Genomic DNA, 11,597 nt, shown 5'->3' on the forward strand with positions numbered 1-11,597 from the left:
CAGTACAATTACAGGGATACCAAATTTGTATAGGTTTTATAATGTTTTCATACATTTACAAAAATTAAAACCTCCTTTCCAAACCAAAAATTATTTTGCCATTTTTGGCTCTAATAACTTTAATGTACAGAGCTGTGGGTGCTGTAAATTTTTGCAACTTTTGATGATGTTCTCAATGCTTCTATTTTAAGTACTATAAGACCTTTTGATCATTTTTTATAGAATTATTTATATTTTTTAAAATGGCAAAAAAGTCCCATTTTCGACTTACTATGCTATTTTCCGTTACAGAGTTAAACACAGTGAAAAACTGTTATTATATTTTTAATCAGGCATTTTCGGACGTGGCGATACCTAATGTATTTATGATTTTTACTATTATTTATATTGATATCAGTTCTAGGGAAACGGGGGCGATTTGAATTTTTATGGTTTTTTTTTTATTATAATTTTTTTTTATTTTTGCTATTTTTCATACTACCTAGGGTACTTTAACCCTAGGTTGTCTGATCAATCCTATTATATACTTCCATACTATAGTATGGCAGTATATGGGGATTTTCCTCCTTATTTATTACAGTGTGCTAATCGCACAGTGTAATGAAAGGGTTAAAACAAGACAGCCTTGGGTCTTCGAAAGACCCGAGGGTGTCATGGGGACAGATCGCTTTCCATGCACCTGCATCTGGTATGTGACGTGGTATGTCACCTATCACAGTGACATTAACTGCATGCGTTATATCCATACTGTCCTGTAGTGCAGTGAAAGTAACTTTGTACCTATTTTGTCTTCTAGCACTGTGACAATAACTGTGTGTATATAGTCATACCACCTTCTAGTGCAGTGATAGTAACCACATGTGTATACTCATGTGTATACAAAAGGACGATGAAGCAGCACTCCATAGTGAAAAAAGTCTAGATTCTTTATTCCACAATTAATATGCAATGTTTCCCCTTCTCCATGAAGGCATTGTCAAGCATTGTGTGTGAACAATCAAAGCACTTAGGCTACATTCAGACGCCCGTTGCCCGCCATACCGTAGCACAGCGGGCACACGTCGGCGCGTGGGGAGAGGAGGAGGAGGTGAGCTCTGCTCTCTATAGGTATATGTGGTGCAGGGTGCGTATGCCGTGAAAAGATAGGACATGTCCTATCTTTTCACAGGGTAAGGAGCTGTTCGGTGCCGCACTAAAGCGCCCAATGATAGTGATACAGTGATACAGATTATCAGATTGTGTAAACATGATGAATTACACTGTATAAAAACAAGGGTTGCCACTAGTTAACCCTATACATAACAAACAGTGGAGAGAATCTATCCGATCCCAACATCTGTGTGCTCATATGCCAAATTGTCAGTGCGTTAAAAATAGTACTGAAATGGACTCACTACTTTCAGGAAAAACGCAGTCCATGTGAATTACTCATTTGTCACTCAAACTCTGGAGCACAAACTCAATTGTCGGTATCCACTAGGCATTTAGACTCACTGGTATGGGTATGCGGCGGCACGGTGGCTGAGTGAGTAGCACTTCTGCCTTGCAGTGCTGGGGCCCTGTGTTCAAATCTGACCCAGGTCAACATCTGCAAAGAGTTTGTATGTTCTCTCTGTGTTTGCGTGGGTTTCCTCCAGTCCTCCGGTTTCCTCCCACACTCCAAAACATACTGGTAGGCTGTTTAGATTGTGAGCCCCATGGGGACAGGGGCCAATTTGACATGCTTTGTGCAGTGCTGCGTAATCTGTGTGCACTATATAAATAAATAATTATTATTATTATGTGCAGAAAAAGATCCTGGTCCTGACCATCTTTAATAAGGGAAAATCAATATTCCAACTCTAAACAGCCAGGTATCTAGGGAGGAACTAAGACAATACGGACAGGACAGCTTGGAAGGCGATGGGAGAAGAGCTCAGTGGTCCAGGGGTAAGCACATAGTCCCGGGCAAAGAAGGATGCTCCAATTGTGCCATCTGGCCCAGTGATGTCCAAGCCCACAGTCTGGAAACAGTAAGCAAGACTCTTCCTTCATCAATGCCTCATTGTGTGGATACATAAGCCACGATCACCCGATTATTCGTCCATTGGTCACCGTCAGGGCCGGTTTTAGACAAAGTGGGACCTCAAAATAAAAATAAAAATTTCATGACCAGTCACAATCAGTAAGAGGTTTCTATAGTAGGCTCAAACAATCTCTAATATGAGTATTTTATAGGTGAGAGATAGATGATGGGCAGCAGGGTGGCAGAGTTTGTATTTTCTCTCCGTGTTTGCATGGGTTTCCTCCCACATGCCAAAACATACTGGTAGGTTGATTAGATTTGGGGCCCCATTGGGGACAGGGACTGATTTAGATATGATATCTAAAAATTGGGACTTTTTCTCATATATTCTGAAAAAGTCCTGTGAGAAACACATACCTTATGGGAAAAAGCATAGGAGGAACAAGAAAAAGGTTTAATGTAGATAAATATAAAGTTATGCACTTGGGCCATGGAAACAAAAAGTATAATTATGTTCTAAACAGTCAATTACTTGGTAAAACTGGAGCTGAAAAGAACTTGGGGGTATTGGTGGATGGTAAACTTAATTTTAGTGACCAGAGCCAGGCGGCTGCTGCTAAAGCAAATAAAATTATGGGATGTTTCAAGAGAGGAATAGATTCTCATGATAAAGACATAGTTTTGCCCTTATACAAATTCCTGGTAAGACCACACATGGAATATTGTGTACAGTTTTGGGCACCAGTGTATAAAAAGGATATAGTAGAGCTGGAACGGGTGCAGGGGAGAGCAACCAGGATTATTTGGGGAATGGGGGTTTACGCACAAATAGGGATTTAAAAATAATACCACAAAGTGAGCAGATTTATATATACCACAATACACAACATCAAGAATTTGCATTCCTAAAAATGCTAAAACAAAAACCATGACACATTTGGTTGCTAATCACAAATGTGTTTAAAAATATATCACACACAAAATAAAAATCTATTTTTTCCCCAGAAATCTCCATGTAAACAAGAATAACTTTTTAATTCATACACACTACCACCTTCATGCAACTTTGGAGCAAACAGCAATAAAATCCCAAAATTGCAAAAATTCTAAATTTCCTCTTAAATATGTACAAATCCAGAATGCTTATATAAAGAAAATATACTTATATATCCATAAACCCCTCTAATGAGATGACAAAAATCTTGTTTTAGCCGCACAATAACAGAACCCTCCGCGATTCATAAGAATGAGAGTAAGAACGTCATACCATAGGTGTAAATAATGGAGGATGGTGTGAAATAAAGACTTTAATCAGGAGTATGTGTGTGTTTTTGGTGTTACGTATAACTTGTGGGAGATTTGGCCCAGTAGAGTCTGAGGTAGCGGGGTGTTGGGATGCAGTTCAAGACAGTGACACCAAGGTACAGTCCAAAACAGGTCTCACCTGCGTTTATTGCAGCAGCAAAATAAAACAGCCTTTACATTCAGGCATTAAACAAACAAATTCCTACCCGTCAGGGTGCTAACTAAACAGAGTTTCTCTAACTCACCACTAGTACATAAAATAAGTCGCTGCTCCAGGCACAGAGGTCAGGGCTGTGTGTGCTCTCCAACCTCCTTTCAGAGAGACAACACTCTCAGCTCTGCTCAGCGGCTTTATGCAGGCTGATTAGGCTGTTCCCACCACCTGTGTCCAAGGTGCTGGACACCACAACCTCAGCACTAAGGCCTTGCATAATAGGAAAACCTAGGGGAAACATACCGCCCATCTGCAGTTAACCCCTTCAGTGTCTCACAAACTTTATGGACATGTTCTGTGTTGCGGTATTAATACATAGCCACATCAGGCAAAGAGGATCATCGTATCACTTAATTTTTGCAAAAAATCACCTGTGTGATCAGATTTCGGTCCACTGAAAATAAAGCTTTCTATAGAAGGACAGCCAGCAGAGATCTAGAAAACCAAGAGGAATTGATACAGAAAGTATATTGGTAAATTGTATAATTTTCTTATCATACAAACTAGCATGTTAATTAGCTAAATGAGAAAGCCCCTTTAATGCTTACAGTGAAAAGACAAAGAACATCCTACAGAAATCCCAGAAAGAATAGAAAGAAATCAAACAACATAAGTGGTTCAGAGACAAGGAGACTACGTTTCCGGAAAAATGTATACATGAAAACAGGAGGATTTTCCATATAGAAGAAGGATGAAACGGGATATACATAAATGCAACACAAATGATTTTAAGGCTGGGAATTTTTTAGGACCTCCTCCCCTGAATTCACAAACACCAACAAACACTGGAGGAGACTGGGAAGATGCAAATACAATCGACAATCAAAAAACCAGAAGTGGCAAGCCCTTGAAGACTCTGTCACAAACAACCAAGAAAAAATAAAAGACCATCCTGTGGTAAATATATCTTCATATAATTTTTCTAATGATGAACTTAATGTTTTGAGCAAAGGACTTTCATTCTGTCCTGTTACACCTATGAACTGGTTGAACCTTGATATTGAATTAAATGCATTTTTAGAACCATTAAACTTAAACTTGGTTTATGGGGAAGCCCCCATCTTCTGTTGATGCTAGTGATGATAAGATGACACCATATGACTTAAGTCTGAAGGGCTGTGGTTTATATGTTAAAAGCAACTTTCATCCACCCACAAGTTCTCCTGCGTTAGAAACCTTTATATCTACAGTGTTAAGGGACACTGGAATATACAGAGACTGTATCTACTCTTGTATATAGTAATAACTTAACTGTTGCTGAGAAAAAGTCTTTGGAGGGGCTGGTCCAAAATGACAGTCTCAACATCAAACCCGCTGATAAGGGTTGTCGTTATGTACCGCTCCAAATATATGGTATTGGTTGATCATGCTTTTGCGTTGGATCTTATTGATAAAGATTTACATAGTTTTCTTCTACCGAAATTTCCAAAAACTCCTCTACTATATTGTTTACCCAATATACACAAATGTATATCTCCCCCCCTCCCCCTGCAGAAAAATTGTGTCGGGACTCTCTTTTTAGTCTGGCTGCCATCTTTCTGGAAGAGATTCTTAGACCTTTTGCCATCAGTGCCAAATCTTACATTAAAGACAGCACTGAACAAAATTTCTACCATAGATTTTCCAACTGGGGCACTTCTTGTTTCCTTTGATGTTACAAGTTAATATACATCTATTAATCATAATCCAGGTCTTTCCAGTGTTGGCAAGGCCCTTGTCGGGTCGGTGTATACTAATAAAGGCAAGGAATTTATCTTGAAATTCCTTGAAATTATTCTTACATGTAACTACTTTATGTTTAATGAGGAATTTTATGTGCAGATGAAACGAATGTCCATGGGGTCCAATGTGGCCCAAGCCTATGCAAATATTATTATGGGCGATTTGGAGGAGACGTTTGTCTATGTGTCCCACCACTTCAACTCGGTACTGAGGTGGTGGCGATAAATCAACAACATCTTCTCCTTTCGGGTAGGGGACTGCCTATCCCTTGATCTTTTTTTTGGATATTATGAATAGTGTTGATCCAGATATAAAATTCACTATGGTAGTTTCTGATTCATCTTTAGAATTTTTGGACACTAAGGAGTATGTAATGGACAATAGTCTGAAAACCGACTTATTTGTGAGCCTACGGATTGTAACACTATACTTAGATATGACAGCCAACACCATGGTACGTTCCTTATCCTTTAGTCAATTACTTAGGGTGAAGAGCATTGTGGATAATGAGTCTAAACAAGATATTGAATGGAAAAAAAAAGTATTAAAGGGGGACATCCTAAACATCTAATAAGAGAACAAATTGAAAAGGTCCAAGTCCTGGATAGAGTAACTTTATTGAGTACTAAGAGATAGGAATGCTAATACTCGCATACCAATGGTCTCCACCTACACTGAACACAGCCAAAACATTGCCTCTATTATCTGTAAAAAATTGGTGTATTCCACTTTAAACATGTACATGATTTTCAGTTGCCCCCTTTATTCTCTTATAAAATAACTAGGAACTTAAAAGATCCACTAGTTAAAACAGATGTGATAAATATGAAAAGGGACAAGAGAGCTTGAAAAGGCTGTTTTCCATGTATGGCTTGTGATAATTGTCCGCTGATGTCCAAGGAAGAGACGTTGGTCCATCCTTTCACTGGAAAGGTCTTCAAGATCATTGAAGTGATTATGTTATTTATTTTTTACAATGCCCCTGCAATTTTCTTTACGTTGGGGAAACCACTACTGAATGCCGGTTACGCCTTAACAATCATAAATCTAGCATACGTACCAACAAAATTGATTTTCCTTTACCATGCCATTTTTCGGAAGCAGGTCATGAACTTAAATTCTCCATAGTTGATAGACTTCCTCCACTCCCCTCCAAGAGGGGTAGAAACAGAGAATTAAAGGAGTATTCTCGTCAGGACATTCACATTTAATTTTATTAATCTACCATATACAAACATTTCTTCAATTAGATTTTATTAAAAAATGTACCTTTGTGAAGATAAATTATCATAAATGTAGTTTTTACAAACAAGACTGACTCCTTAGATACGGCCACCTCTGCTGGAGTAATTGCACAAAGAAACAAAAGTTTTTTTGTATTTAAAATGTCCGGGAGTTACTACATGTCCCACAGCCATCCTGTGGTAATGATAGCTAAAGCCAGGTGGTCAGATAGGACTCAATAGTGCATGTCTGGTCACTGCTGCCAAAATGTCAGGTGGTTGTATCTGAGGAAGCTATCTCGTTTCTAAGGGACAACATTGCTACATTTATGAGAAATTATCTTTACACAGAAACATTTTTTTAAATAACATCCCATTGAAGAATTTGTTCCCATATGGAAAATGAATTATATTAAATGTAAATGCCCAGATGGGAGTACCCCTTTAATGCTGAAATGGAAAGAGGTACAGTAGATTTATGAGCTTAGATCTTTGAGTCCTCATGGCCTCAATAGAGATTTTCCCCCTAATGTATTCCTATGAAGGTACATCCGTAAGTTCCTTGCCTGACAACTGCTTTTCATTCCCTTCTTTCTTTTTAGCGATATGTGACATACATTAGTTTTTGTGACATATTTAAATTACAATTTTTCTGTACAAATTGCACATTGACTTTCTCATGAATATAAAATATACTGATTTTGTCCCCTTTTTCCTCCTTTCTTTTCACTTTATGGCAAATACGGGGTGGAGGAGTGGACTTTAGTTGGACTTTTTCGGATACGGTGACCAATGGACAACAAATCGTGTGATCGTGGCTCGTGGATCCACATAAAGATGCATTGATCCCGGAAGAGTCTTGGTTACTGTTTCCAGACTGCGGGCTTGGACACCACGGGTTCAGATGGCACATTTGGTGCACTTTTGTCCGTGACTATGTGCTTACACATGGACCATTGTGCTCTTCCCCTTTTGTCTCCCGAGCAGTCCCATTCATGTTGTCTTAGTCCCTCCCTAGATACCTGGCTGTTTAGTGTTGGAATATTGATTTTCCTTTATTAAAGATGGCCAAGGCCGGGACTTAATATTTTTCTGTGCATGCCCGTGCCCATGAATCCAAATGTTGACAATTGAGTTTGTGCTCCAGAATGTGAGTGACATATGGGTTTGACTGCATTCGGTACTATTTTTAATGCACTGAAACTTTGGCATATGTGCACACAGATGTAGGGATTAACTGGGTTAACTAGCGACAACCCTTGTGATTGGTGTTTCACTTTTAATGTTTTTATACAGTGTAATTCATAATGTTTACACAATATGATAATACAGTCATAGCCATAAGTGTTGAGAATGATACAAATGTTAATTTTTACAGCAATTAATTGCAAAGTCAATATTTGCCTAGAAAATTATCTTTTTCCCCAAAACACATTTCAACTTCATTGCAGGCCTGCCTTTAAAGGAGCAGCTAACATCATTTCAGTGATTGCTCCATTAACACAGGTGTGGGTGTTGATGAGGACAGGGCTGGAGATCAATCTGTCATGATTAAGTAAGAATCACACCACTGGACACTTTAAAAGGAAGCTGGTGCTTGGCATCATTGTTTCTCTTCTCGTTAACCATGGTTATCTCTAAAGAAACACATGCAGTCATCATTGCACTGCACAAAACTGGCCTAACAGGGAAGAGTATCGCAGCTAGAAAGATTGCGCCTCAGTCAGTAATCTATCGCATCATCAAGGAATTCAAGAGGTTCCATTGTTGCCAAAAAGGCTCCAGGGCGCCCAAAAGGACTATCAAGCGCCAGGACCATCTCTTAAAAGTGTTTCAGTTTAGGGATAGGGCTACCAGCAGTGCAGAGCATGCTCAGGAATGGCAGCAGGCAGGTGTGAGTGCATCTGCAACACTGTGAGGTGGACACTCTTGGAGCAAGGCCTGGCATCAAGGAGGGCAGCAAAGAAGCCACTTCTCTCCAGAAAAAACATCAGGGACAGACTGATATTCTGCAAAAGGTACAGGGAGTCGACTGCTGAGGACTGGGTAAAGTCATTTTCTCTGATGTATCCCCTTTCCGATTGTTTGGAACATCTGGAAAACAGCTTGTTCGGAGAAGACAAGGTTAGCGATGCCACCAGTCTTGTCTCATGTCAACTGTAAAGCATCCTTCAACCATTCATGTGTGGGGATGCTTCTCAGCCAAGGGAATCGGCTCTCACACAGTCTTGCCTAAAAACACATCCATGAATAAAGAATGGGGCCAGAATGTCCTCCAAGAGCAACTTCTCCCAACTGTCCAAGAGCAGTTTAGTGATCAACAATGCCTTTTCCAGCATGATGGAGCACCTTGCCAAAAAGCAAAGTAACTGAATGGCTCAGGGAACAAAACATAGAGATTTTGGGTCCATGGCCTGGAAACTCCCCAGATCTTAATCCCAGAAGTTGATTGAGATCTGCCAGGGAGAATTGCAGAGGTCCTGAACAAGAAGGGTCAACACTGCAAATATTGACTTGCTGCATTAACTCATTCAAACTGTCATTAAAAGCTTTTGTTACTCACAATATGATTGCACTTGTACTTTTGTATGTGATAAAAACATCTGACAAACACACATAAAAACCAGAGGGCAACAGATCATGTGAAAATATAATATTTGTGTCATTCTCAAAACTTATGGCCATGACTGTATGTATCACTTTATTCATTGTGCACTTTAGTTAGGATACACTTGGTGTATTAGTTTAAATGTTTTATATTTGTATATAACGTCACACGCTAACCACATATGCTGGTGATTGTTTCACTGGTATGTAAGTCTGTTTATTGTTCACACACAATGCTTGGTAATGCCTTCACAGAAAAGGCAAAACGTCGGATATTAATGGTGAAATAAAGAATCTACACTTTTTTCACTACGGAGTGCTGATTCATCACCCTTTTTTCATGTTGGATGTGGGTTTAGTCTGAACCCTTTGGAGACCTGCACCCTACTTTATTTTCAATACACAGTGTTTCTCCATATTCCTTTCTTCTGGCTATATGCTCATGCCAAAGTATAGTGTGGTCAGAGATCGCAATAACGCCTCTACAAGCATCTATGATGCATGCAGAGGCTGATTTACACTCCAAAAAAACACCAAGCGCATAAATACGCTTGGTGAATTTCTTGTAAAAGCGCTGACTCTCGGCAGTGGTGATATGCAGCTGCCGCCTGCTCGTTTGTAAGGAGCAGAGCGGACAGTGGAGCGCACAGAGCAGTCACGTGCACACCGACCCACTACACTGCAGAGATGTCTCTGCTTCTGCCGGCAGAAGGGAAGCTGAAGCCACGCCCCCCTGAGCACTCACTGCTGCCACGCCCCCCTGAGCACTCACTGCTGCCGGTCTTCTCCAAGCTGCTCTCTGTCCCGTGTCATATCACATATAGGGAGCAGAAGGAGAACCACATTACACTAAAAAGGGGCGGGGCAAGCACAAGCAGAAGGACAGGACATGTGACCATTACAGGGGTCTCAGCTCCTCCTCCCCTCCTGACCCGTCTCTCTAGTTCTAATATATACAGCTGCACATGCGCACTAGCAGACTTGGCAAAGTCTGAGAGAAAAAGGGAGAGTGGAGGAGCGTTTGATTTCAAAGGTGTTTGTTGTCATCTGTGGTGGTGGTCCCACAGGTTTGTGTGACTGACCTATTCCCAGGGAGTTCAATTGATTAATAGTGGTTACCTGAGCCAGACATAAGATGTATTCAATAAAGTACAAAATAGTTATGATTGAGATTCTATGCATGGGTGGACTGCATGGGACACAGTGATCTTACAATGGTCACAATGGTCACAAGAGCTTACAATCTATGAGGAGTGGGGAAGGGACAGGATGTGACAGTGGTTGTCCAATGGTCACAAGAGCTTACAATCTATGAGGAGGGGGGCACAGGAGGTGACAATGCTTGTTCAATGGTCACAAGAGCTTACAATCTATGAGGAGGATGGGACACAGGAGATGACAGTGTTTGTTCAATGGTCACAAGAGCTTACAATTTATGAGGAGGAGCAGGGGACACAGGAAGTGACAGTGCTTGTACAATGATCCAGGCATTTCAAGTAAGGGATAAAATAAATAAAGACCCCAATGTTTTCACATTGCATTGAAACTCATTCTATTGAAAAAAATCTTCCCTGAACCAAAACACTTGTGCTCAGTAAGTAGCAACTTTATCGCTGCCAAATACATCTTGCTAGTTAGTGAACGCAAGTGCATTGGTCAGAAGATATATGTTTTTGGGAAGGACTATCTAGTAACAAATAAACAGTGTAAAAAAAAATTGTTATTCCTTCAACCCCCGAAAAATAAATGAAATACATTTACAGGCGGCAGCCTCAGCCTGCTTAGTGTGGGAAAGTAGGGGGTTTGGGGCTGGCTATTAACAATTTATACAACTTGGAGTTATATATTTGTATTACTGAAAATTCCATACTCTTCCTCGGCTAAAAATACTCCTCAAAAATGGTGAGAGGAGTATTATTACCCTTCTGGAAAAATGTTAGTGCGACCTCTGAGTGTGGTGATATGTATACTCATACTATTTTATAGTGCTGCTATATTAACTGTGTGAATATACCCATACTGTCTTGTAGCACAGTAACATGAACTGTGTGTGTCCTAGACCTAACATGAATTAATGGAATGAGAGTCCAGTGGAAGAGTAGGGAAGGGTGTAAAGGCCCATTGGTCACCATATAGCCACAACGTCACCTACTACTGCTGAACGTGCCCTGGGACTGAGCATGAAATGTCCAGACCAGAGAATCTCTGTGGCACAGAATTATTTCAAGCAATGTGCAGAAGACAAAATATGTATCATGGGCACACAATGCCACCAGTCTCTGAAGCAAGGGAAAGTTTTTCATCGTCATGTGAAAGATGAGACACCTGCAAATCAAACATGAGCTGAAGTGAATGAGAGACCAAAAAGTCATTCAAGTGACAAGACAACCTACAAAGTGAGGCTGTGACACCACCACCATCAGCATCATAACCACCAAACCTATCCACCCATCCCACAAAAGCTTTCAGGTTTCTATCCCTCAAATATTGTTTGAATGGGAGAATTTAAAAATGTCTGGCT

At 40.2% G+C, this 11,597-nt stretch overlaps 1 long non-coding RNA gene across 2 annotated transcripts in view; it reads left to right on the top strand.

Moving 5' to 3' along the window:
• LOC140118823 (uncharacterized) overlaps positions 1 to 9,342 on the top strand; it is a 38,196-nt gene extending 28,854 nt beyond the window's left edge. For both annotated transcript variants that reach the window (XR_011853264.1, XR_011853263.1), the window contains exons 3-4: positions 4,075 to 4,421; positions 7,223 to 9,342. This is a non-coding gene — a long non-coding RNA (uncharacterized lncRNA). The remainder of the gene's footprint in view (positions 1 to 4,074; positions 4,422 to 7,222) is intronic.
• Positions 9,343 to 11,597: the final 2,255 nt, after the last annotated feature.

This window comes from Engystomops pustulosus, chromosome 2 (genome assembly GCF_040894005.1).
Source record: "Engystomops pustulosus chromosome 2, aEngPut4.maternal, whole genome shotgun sequence".
Taxonomy (NCBI): domain Eukaryota; kingdom Metazoa; phylum Chordata; class Amphibia; order Anura; family Leptodactylidae; genus Engystomops; species Engystomops pustulosus.